This window comes from Sciurus carolinensis, chromosome 5 (genome assembly GCF_902686445.1).
Source record: "Sciurus carolinensis chromosome 5, mSciCar1.2, whole genome shotgun sequence".
NCBI lineage: Eukaryota > Metazoa > Chordata > Mammalia > Rodentia > Sciuridae > Sciurus > Sciurus carolinensis.
Window position 1 is genome coordinate 38,876,709 of NC_062217.1, and position 10,898 is coordinate 38,887,606.

At 37.4% G+C, this 10,898-nt stretch overlaps 1 protein-coding gene across 1 annotated transcript in view; it reads right to left on the reverse strand.

Annotated features, from left to right (window-relative positions):
- Trim13 (tripartite motif containing 13) overlaps positions 1–10,809 on the reverse strand; it is a 49,585-nt gene extending 38,776 nt beyond the window's left edge. The window contains 1 exon segment of the mRNA XM_047552046.1: positions 10,778–10,809. The gene's annotated coding sequence lies outside the window, so the exon portion shown is untranslated.
- Between the last annotated feature and the right edge of the window lie 89 nt (positions 10,810–10,898).

Here is a 10,898-nt window from a genome sequence, read left to right on the forward strand (position 1 = left end):
CTTGTGATCCTCCTGCTTTAGCCTCTAGAGTTGCTGGGATTACAGGTGTACATCACTGGGCACAGCAAGAAACTAAAAAAATTTTTCAAAATTTGTTCTAATTAGTTCTACATGACAGTAGAATGCATTTTGACACATTGTACACAAATGGAGCACAACTTCTCATTCCTTTGGCTGTTGTGGTCACTGTGGTGCAGAGGCACCTCAGTAGGGTAGTCATATATTATACAGGATCTGTCTCATTCCACTGTCAAGAAGCTAAATTTTTTTTTTGTACTGGGGATTGAACTCAGTGGCACTCGACCACTGAGCCACATCCCCAGCCCTATTCTGTATTTTATTTAGAGACAGGGCCTCACTGAGTTGCTTAGCGCCTCACTTCTACTGAGGCTGGCCTTGAACTCTCCATCCTCCTGCTTCAGTCTCCTATGTCTCTGGGATTACAGGCATGCACCACCTCACCCGTCTCGGAAGCTAAAATTTTTAAGAGGAAAACAATCATGTGTAGTCATGGCCTTTTCTGAATAATCTAATTTAATATAATCCCTATTCTATATACCTTCAAACACTAGAAGATTGCCATCTTTAGAATCAGATTATTCTCCATTTCTGATTCCAGCATTTATGAGTTGTGTGCATTTGGTTAACTTTCTTGACCCTTCTGAATTTGTGCCCACATATTTTAAACAGGGATCATAATAGCTACAGTTTTGTTGTAAAGGTCTAATAAGATAAACTTTGCCCTGTGTTTATGATTAGCATTAACACTCATCCATAGCATTAGCCATTTTAGATCTCATGCTTTATATACTTCTCTTCTCACCCTAATTTGTTAATATATGCTTTTAGATGTTGATAGATCTTTATTTTATTTATTTATTTATATGTGGTGCTGAGAATTTAACCCAGTGCCTCACACATGCTAGGCAAACCCTCTACCACTGACCCACAGCCCCAGCCCCCCACACCCTAATTTTCAATCCATCACCTAGTTCTATGGATTTTACCTTCCATATCCCATGAAAGTAGGAATTTAAAATTTTAAATACCTCTAGAATCTGTCTGATTCTTTCCTTTACCTGATTCTAGCAGGAACCTCTTTTACTAGACTACCCATATCCTTTCTGGCTTCCCTCCAATCTTCAGCCAAAGTGATTCTTAGACCTTAAACTGTCACCTCTGTGTTTAAAACCCTTCAAATGAGTTCCCATTACTCTCACAGGTTAAATTGTTCACACATGTGCACACACACACATACATACACACAGAGTCAACTTAACGCAACTGAGGAGTAGCCATTTCAGATACAGTAGGTAATACAGAACAGGGTTCATCTGCTAAGCTGGTCTATAGATGAAAAATGAGATTCTTCAGGCTCACCTTGTATTTTGCTATTACAATGCATAATCTCATATGTTATTTCATATATGTGCAGATATAACAATCTGCCATCTAAAAAACATTCTAGTTAATTGATAGTTTTCCTTTCCCTACTTAAAGTAACTAAATTCAAGTTATGGTGTTAAAATTGTGAATTTCATATCTCTTCTTAATACTATAAATGAATAGATAATGATTCAGAATTTTTGCCTTGATCAGATTAAAATTTTAATTTAATTTGAAAAAATGAAAACTACTTAATTTCTCTTAACTCTACAAAATGTTTTATTTACTACCTCTACTTTAAACATACCTTGTGTACTTCTAAACATCTATAAATACTTGATGCTTCAAATAAGGACTTGAGTTTGTCCTCTATGAACACAGTAGTGAATAAACTACACTTGTTAACAATGGTTGTATCTGAAAGCATCTTCTAAGTAGGATCATTTTGGCCTAGAAATCCTTCATTTCTTCCTTTTCCTTCTCTGAATTTGTTATGAATTAGTGCCAAGTAACTTTGTTCCAACTCAATCGAGAAGAACCTCAACCAGAAACTTTCAGTTTTGTGTTATTCTTTCCAATTCTGGCACTGTGCTAGGTAGATCATAGGTAGGTAATTGCTATAGTAAGACACAGACTAAATACCTGATTTTCCCTCTCTGTTAGCTCAGACAGCAATTATATGGAGGGAAGCAACCAGACAGATATGAAATTTAAGTCAGAAAGGTAAACACAACAGTCTCATGTTACTGCTTCAGGGATTAGGAATGTAGTTTCCAGCTGTAATGATAGCACCTCCAGAAGCATTTTAGTTGTCAAAATGATTTGGGGAGTGGTATATAATACTGGCATTTAAAGGATGGGGGCCAGGTGGGATAATCCTTTCCAATAAAGAATTTTCCAATATTGTCTTGGAAATGTCAAAAGGTAAAAAACCTCTTTAGCACATCTGAGCCTAGAATTCAATTTGTTTTATATATAAATGCTCAATTCTTTTTTATATAGATGCTCCTCTACTTAGGATGGGGTTACATCCTTATAAAGCCACTGCAAGTTGAAAATAATACAAGTTGAAAATACATGTAATACATCTAAACTACTGAACACATTACCTTAACCACATAGTATATGTACAGATGAGCATTTCCTCTTATGGACAGCTGGGCTGACCAGGAGCTGTGGTTCACTGCTATTGCCTAGTATCTCAAAAGAGTGTACTACAGCATGTCTCCAGCCCAGGAAAAGATCCAAATTCAGACTCTGAAGTAGGGTTTCTATTGAATGCATATTGATTTCACACAATCATAAAGTCAAAAATTTTAAGTTGACTGTACACAATAAAGAATATGTATATTAAAAATTTCAAGAAAGCAACATATAAATAAAGGAAAATAGCACTTTATATGATCAGAACCTTATCAAAAGTTTTTCATTACTTTGTAAAATCACTTCTTCAAGGAAAAAAAAAAACCTGTTCATTATATTTGAATCACAAATGTAATATACCAGTATCAGTCTACATTTGTGCTATCACCCTCAAGGGACATAGAAATATGGATATATATATTTAGTATAAGTGCATAATAAAAATAACATAAATATTAATATTTTTATTTCAGTCAATATAAAAAGATGCTGAATATTTCAAGTTGTTCTATAACTTTGCTTACAAATACTGTACCTATTTTGCCAATGTTCTTCTAGTGAAGCAATGAAACAATCAAGCTTAAAGGTATAGAACTGCTAAAAGAAATAGCAGTTCCTCTGGTATGAGTAAAGTTGCTTGGACGCGGCAAAAGGAAGCTTCTAGTGATATGGGTGATGGTTACATGATCTATGTGTTTATAAAAACTCATTAGTCTGCATACTAATATTAATGCAGTTTATGTACTTTATTATCAGTTTCCTATTGCTGCTGTACTGAATAACCACAAACTTAATGGCTTAAAATCAAAGAAAATATTATCTAAGATTTCTAGATGTTAAAAGTTTACAATAGTTCTGTGAGGATGCATTCCTTCTGGAGGGTCTAGAAAAGAATCCTTTTCCTTGTCTTTCTTGTTTCTAGAGGCAGTCTACACTTCTTGATTCCCATCACTTCAACTACCATCACATCTCCTTCTCCAACTGTGACCCTTTGGCCTTCCTAGTATTGGGACACTTGTGATTACACTGGATAATCCAGGATACTCTTCCCATCTCAAAATCCCTAACGAAATCACATCTGCAAAGAATAGTTCCTAACGAGGTCAAGAACAAAAACAGAATGAAGAACCGAGGTAAGTGATGAGCAGACATATGAGGAAGATAAAGACTGACAAGTTGGGGGTTCCCCGGAAGGTTTAATGAGGGAATGTGGTTTTGCTACTCACTTTTACAAGTCAATATAAAAACTCCCAGGAATCTTTATAATCTTATATCATGCACACAGGTTACAACACACAAATGTTGGTATTTGATTTCTGACTACCCCTATTCGTAAAGATTAATCCAAGCATGATTATTCTTTGTAGTCAAATAAAATCTTTGTTAATCTGAGTTGTAAAGAAAACCTTGAATAATTTTTGACACAGGTGAAAGACAATTTAACCAGGGAAAAACAGACCTTTCTTCAACATATGCCGAAACAACTGGATAAGTACATGCAAAAGACAAAGTTGAACCAGTACTTTAACCCATATACAAAAAGTAACTCAAAATGTATTAAAGACTTAAATATAAGAACTAAAAGTATACAATGTGGAAGAAAGCATAGGAGATTGGATTAGACAATCGTTTCTTAGGTATAACACTGTATTAATCAGGGTTCTCCAGAGAAACTGAACCAACAGGATATATAGAGAGAGATACAAGAAGGGACTTATTATAGAAATTGGCTCACTCAATTATGGAGGCTGAGAAATCCCACAATGTGCTATTTGCAAGCTGGAAAGGAAGAAAAACTGTTGGCATAATTCAATCAGAATTTAAAAGCCTAAATGAGAACCAGGGGAACTAAAAGCATGGGTCCCAACACAAGGTTACTTGGGTACTGGTATGTATGTGGGAATGTGTGTATGTGCTAGTGTAAATCCTGGGTCTGAAGGCAAGAGAAGATGGATGTCTCAGAAGAGGAAAAAATCTACCCTTCTCCACCTATTTTCTATCTGGGCCCTCAACTTACTGAATGAAGTCCACCCACCTGGGTGAAAGCAGATCATCTTTGCTCAGCATACTGATTCAAATGCCAATCACTTCCAGAAACATCCTCATAGGCACACCCAGAAAGAATATTTTACCAGCTATCTGGGCATCCCTTAACCCAATCAAATTGACACATAAAACTAACCATCATAAACACAAATGACAAAATCAAAAATAGATAATAAGGTTCCATTAAAATTAATTTTTGTGCTTCACAGATGTCATCAAGAAAGTAAAATGACAACCCACAAAATGGGAGAAGGTATTTGCAAATTATGTATTTGATAAGACTTGTATTTAGACCATATGAATAACTATTACAATCCAAGAAGTAACCCAATTTTAAAATGGGTTAAAGATATGAATAGATATTATTAAAAAAATACACAAATAGTCAGTAAACACATGAATGCTGGCAAGTATTACTGGTCAATAGGTAAATGTAAATCAAAACCACAGTGAGACACCACTTCATACCTACCAGGATGGCTAAAATAAAAAACAAAGATGGTAACAAGTACTGGCAAGGATGTTGAGAAATTGGAACTCTTGTATATTGCTGGTGGGATTTTAAAATGGTGCAACTACTTTGGAAAAGAATTTGACAGGGCTGGGGATTTAGCTTAGTTGGTAGAGTGCTTGCCTTGCAAACACGAGGCCCTGGGTTCAATCCTCAGTACCGCAAAAAAAAAAAAAAAAAAAGAATTTGACAGTTCTTGAAACATTTAAATATGAAGTTACCAACAATATGGCTCCTAGGTATACAACCGAGAGAATTTAAAACACACGTTCACTTGAAACACCTATACAATGATTCTTCAGAACATCATTATTCATAACTGTTGTACATACCTTACATTGTAATGTTGGATACTTGCTTTTTTTCTCTGGTACTGAGAATTGAAGCCAGAGTTTCATGCATGCTAGGCAAATGCTCTATCACTGAGTTACATTCCTAGTCCTATAAACATTTTAATAATCCATGTGCCCATCTTCATTATTAGAAACATTTTAGGATCTCAAAATGTCAATGAAATATATATAATTTTGTTTTGTTGCATATATGTATATATACTAAGAACTAATTTTTTTCTTTCTTTTTCTAGTCCATTCTATAAATATTGAATTTTTTAAAAATTTTATAACATGGATATGGTGACTTCTTACTCCCTGGCCCTAGTATAGTCAAAGACACAGTCACTTGTATGTTTGAGATGCTTTGGGAAATTTTTATCTGAACTATTTGGCATAGCTAAGTGTTTTCCAATTTCCTCCTGTAATACTTAGTAAGATAGGCTAGATAGTAAAATAGGCAGTTAAGGAAATGCAACCCACAATCACTTCTCTAAATGTAAAGGCCACTCCATGAAATTAACCTGCAGAAGCATTCCAAACATTCCAGCCAACTCCTTAGTCAGCAGTGGAAAAAGGGAAGCAAGATAGACCTGAGTGAAGGCTACGGACTCAGGGGTTAGCCAATCAGAATGTTGCAGGCTAAACCAATCGACTAACATATTTCCAATACCTGATTGGCAGATTTTGACCAATAGCCTTGACACTTTTCCAATACCTGATTAGAATAGATTGACCAATAGCATTGGTACTTTTCTAATTCCTGATTAGCTCAGCTTTCAGCCAATAGCATTGGTACTTTTCCAATATCTGATTAGCATAGAACTTAACCAATGCCCCTACCCAATAGCTCTATAAGCCCACAGACTAGCACACTTAAGTGGTAATCCCAAATGGGTCTCCCCTTTCACCCTGCAGGAGTTGTCTTTTCTAACTTAAATAAATACTCTTTTATGCTCACTCTTCCTTGTCCATGGATCTCATCTTTGAATTCGCAAGACAAGAGCCCAAGAAGGTGGCACTGGCAGGAGGCTGGGTCCGCTACAACGCTATAGTAGCAGAGGCTGAGAATTCAGTTTCAAATACCAAGTTATGCAGTCTGATCTTTGGCCATGAAAACGTTTTACAAAACACTTATCAGTTCTTTGTAGGCAAGCCACAAGTTTAAGTGCCCTCTCTACAAACAGATAAGGAGTGCAGATCCAAGAACTAACTGTACTTAACCTTATCTTCCTTCATATCTCCTAAGAATGCAAAATCTACTTTGATAATGACCTTTGCTTTGCCTCCTTTTTGTATCCTCAATGTTCCTTTTCCTAATTATTGCAACAGTAGTATTTGGAATCTAAATTGGTGAGGAAAAGATATTTAGATATTTAGGAGTTGGGAAACATTTTGAGTAGGGAGTAGACATTTCGAGTAGGGAAACTTGAGGTTGGGCAGAGATCTGCAGAATTTCCCTTGGTTGAGGACTGCCTACTTTATCTTCCACTGGAAGGAAGCAGGAACAGCTGTTTGGCTGAAAATTTTTGGTGGTATATCATGCTTTTTTTTTCCCCAGGGCCTTACAGAGCACTTGCTATTGGTTTCTTTATTTCTTCTTTTTGGGTTCCAGGGATTGAATCCAGGGGGCACTGAACTGCTAAGCCACATCCCCAGTTCTTTTTTTTTTATTATTATTTTTTATTTAGAGACAGAGTCTCACTAAGTTGCTTAGGGCTCCCTAAATTGCTAAGGCTGGCTTTGAACTTGTGATCCTTCTGCCTTATTCTCTCAAGACACTTGGATTTCAGGCATATGCACCACCATGTCCAGCTTCTCTTCTTTTTCAATATAAAAAAAATAGTTTTTGCTCTATTCGTGATCCTTCTTATTTTTCTATATATATTTTTTTCAAATTCCTTTATTTTTACACCATCTTCTCTGTTCTTTCTAATGCTGAATCTCTAGTATTTTCCAAGTCTCCTACCTGGCTTAATTGTCTTAGCAAATAAAGTACTAAATATCCTTTCTTTCAAATAGTTAGAAACACCCTTTGAAGGACAGTCCTGTCAAACAGTTCAAAGGGGCTGCTAACAGAACAGAGCTGCAAGATGACTAATGGCAGTCTATGGAAGTACAGAGTTCTTGTGTTACTTTTCTCACTTATTTTTGGTTGTTGAAGTTGGTAACACAATTTATAATTCAGCAATCCAGATTAAATGTATGCAATTAACACCATTTTTTTTTTGGTTTATTTTTGTTTTTAGTACTGTTCTCTTAAACCCAGGACATCACACATACTAGTCATGTGCTCTGAAACACTGAGCTACATCCCCAGGTCAATCCCAGGTATATTTAAATGTCAATTTCTGAGGTAAGGAACTAGAAAGAAGCAAATAAAATTAGAAATGTATTCTTAAATATAGCACCCAAGGCTTGCCTTGCATACATAAGGCCCTGGGTTCAATCAATCCCCAGCACACACACACACACACAAAAAAAAAAAAAAAGAAAGAAAGAAAGAAAAAATATATATATAAATACACATACATACACATACATACACCCCACACACACCAAGAGCTAGACCTCCTGGTGTTGAATTCAGTTTCATCCTTCACTGAATGTGACTTTGGGTACATCTCCTTATCTTTACTTCCTTTCAGTTTCTCTTCTATACAGTGTAAGATAGCTTTTCCCTCACTAAGTTGTTACAGGATTAAATTAGTTTATACAAAGCACTTAGATCAGTGCCTGGCAATAGAAAGCACTACATAAATGTCAGTTATTATTTCTCCAAACTATAATAATGACTAGATCAAGTTTTTTGGAATGTTTTTTGTAACGTTTATGACTTTAAGGTATTGAAAATGTGATTTAGATTACAATAAGAAAAAATGTTTGGTTTAATAACTGATTAACAAGTTTTTATGAAAGAAACCATTTTTTTTTTTTTTTTTTTTTTGCGGTGCTGGGGATTGAACTCAGGGCCTTAGTGCTTGTGAGGCGAGCACTCTACCAACTGAGCTATCTCCCCAGCCCACTAAGAAACCATTTTGTATGACCCAGTACAGAGTGTGAATGGAAGATATCTGTCTGCCATAAAATTCACTAAAGAAAATCCTGAGTATGATGATAAACTACACTGTGAAATACAGTTGTCCTATCAGTTCTCTGGCATGTCACCTAAGCAGACTTTTCTCCCCCAGTAGTCATTCTTTGTTATTGCTTTTGACTTAGATAAATGACCTAACTATTAAGAAACATTTTGTAGGCTTCGTGATTGTTAAAGTGATAGACTGTGCTTTTTTTTTTTTTTCCCAAAGAGAAAGGATAACTCATTTGAAAGTAATAAAGAGAGGATAATAGAATCCCAGACATAAGAAGAAAAACGTCCAAGAGCTCATGGATGGCATTCATCTGCCAAGACAGGGAATCTGTTTCAGGATCTAACCAGTTTTGCTTGCTTAGTTCCGCTGAGTACACTTGACTTGTGACAGGAGGGCAAAGTGCAGTGGGCAGTGCCCCAGCAAATTACTTTTCCAGTCAGAAAAGACTACGGCACTTTTGCCTCTCTACATTAAGGGCCAATTCACTGCCATCTACTACTGTGGCTTTTCATTGAAGATGTTACTGACTTGAATGGCCTAAATGTTTAATATATATTTAATGTATACACTACTTTTAATCATATTTCTGAACAAAAATTTTACCTTACAACTAATTTTGTTTTATATAGTGTCTATACACGAGTTATGACTGTTTTATGGAGAATGGAAATGTACAAGTTAAAACTTCAGAATCTGATCTGATGGAACAAAGGCTTAGGAGTCAAGTTAGTGAGTTCAAAATCCTACCTTGTATATTTCTTATCCATCTGAAGATGCACAAGTTATTTAATTCCTCTAAGCTTATTTCTTCATCCACAAAATAAGGATAATATTGATCTTCAAACCTTGCAAAAATTCAGTTAGATAAGTATGTGAAAAGAGTATAAAAGCTAAAAAAGTTTGTTTCTCCAACATTCTATGCAGTACCCTCCTCCACCTGGAGGAGGAAAAACAAAAACAAACAAACAAAATAAAACAAATCACAAAATTTCCAGAAAGGTCAAGGTTTTCAATTAAAAAAAAAAATTCATGTGTAAAATGATTACCAAGAACATACTCCATAGGCAGGGGAGTGGGGTGAGGCTGGGAACCCTCAATCAGTTTGGCAATCAATTATATGGGAACTAAATCTCAAAGTACAAAACTTGGGAAATTTTCCTTAGTACTGTAATGAAACTACTATTTGTATATAGAAAAAGAGACTCAGGGGCCTGAAAAATTTCCCTTATTCAGTGGATAAAAATCTTCCATAAAGGATATTTGTACTCAGGTGACTAAAAAGTTATATATGGGTATCCATTACTTAAGTAGTGAAAATTTATGTACAGTTCCTTTCCTAGATCTTGATGAGCCCCCAGGGAAGCCGTCAGGATGGAAATCTGATCTGGGAACAGGTTTTTGCCCTCGGTTAATTCTAGAGGCCTCCCCAGACCATCTCCAGATGCCAAGTGGTGTATGAAGGTGTAAAATCTACCAAAGAAGAATGGTCTAAGTGAGAAGATGACAAGTGACAGCCACATAATCTTCTACGTGGAAGAAAGGAGCATAAGGAGCGATGGTAGGAACCGAGGGGTTCCGTAGGAGACCAAGCAACCTTCCCACAGCTTCCAGGATTCCCTTCCTCGGAATCTTCAGTGCACCTGATAGGTGAGCTTGGGAGAGGCCAGTCAAGAGTCGCCCTCCCGCCGCGGCCCAGTGGGTCTCTCTTAAGGTGGCCTCCGGTACGCCCCGGATCACGCAGCACCAAGGGGCAGGGAATGTACGTCTCTGAACCTAAAATGCAGCGGGGCCCTCCAAAGGGCCCCGGTTGTACACTACAGTACAATCACCAACAGGCATTTTATCCTGGCACCAAGTTCGTCAGTTAGGACGTTCTGAAATTCTTCAGAAACCAGCCACTGGAGAAGTACGGAGGCTCTCCTTGGAGGCACAGATCACTCAGGCCTGGGTGAGCTGAAAAAAACCTCGGGATTCACTTTTATTAGCTCCCCACCCCCCTGGCCTGTTTCTGTCAATTCGCGCAATAAAATAATGGTGGAGCACAAAGGCACAGTTTTAAAAACACAACACCCAACCCAGCCGACGGCGCGTGCCGGTAGTCCTGACTACTCAGGAGACTGAGGCAGAAGGACCGCTTGAGCCCAAGAATTCGACACCAGCCTGGGCAATACAGCTAGACCCCATCTTTAAAAAGTGAAAGAAAAAAAGAAAACCAAACCCGCCTTATGCAAGAGCCCCCGATAGTACAGTGGGACAGTCTCACTCACCGGTCCGCGTTGGCGGAGTGGGCGTGAAGCAACCCGGGAAGGGGGGAAAACACCCGATGCGCAGGCGCACGCCGCCTCCCGCCCTCCCGTCACGCCACTAACCCCGCCCACCTCCCCGGCC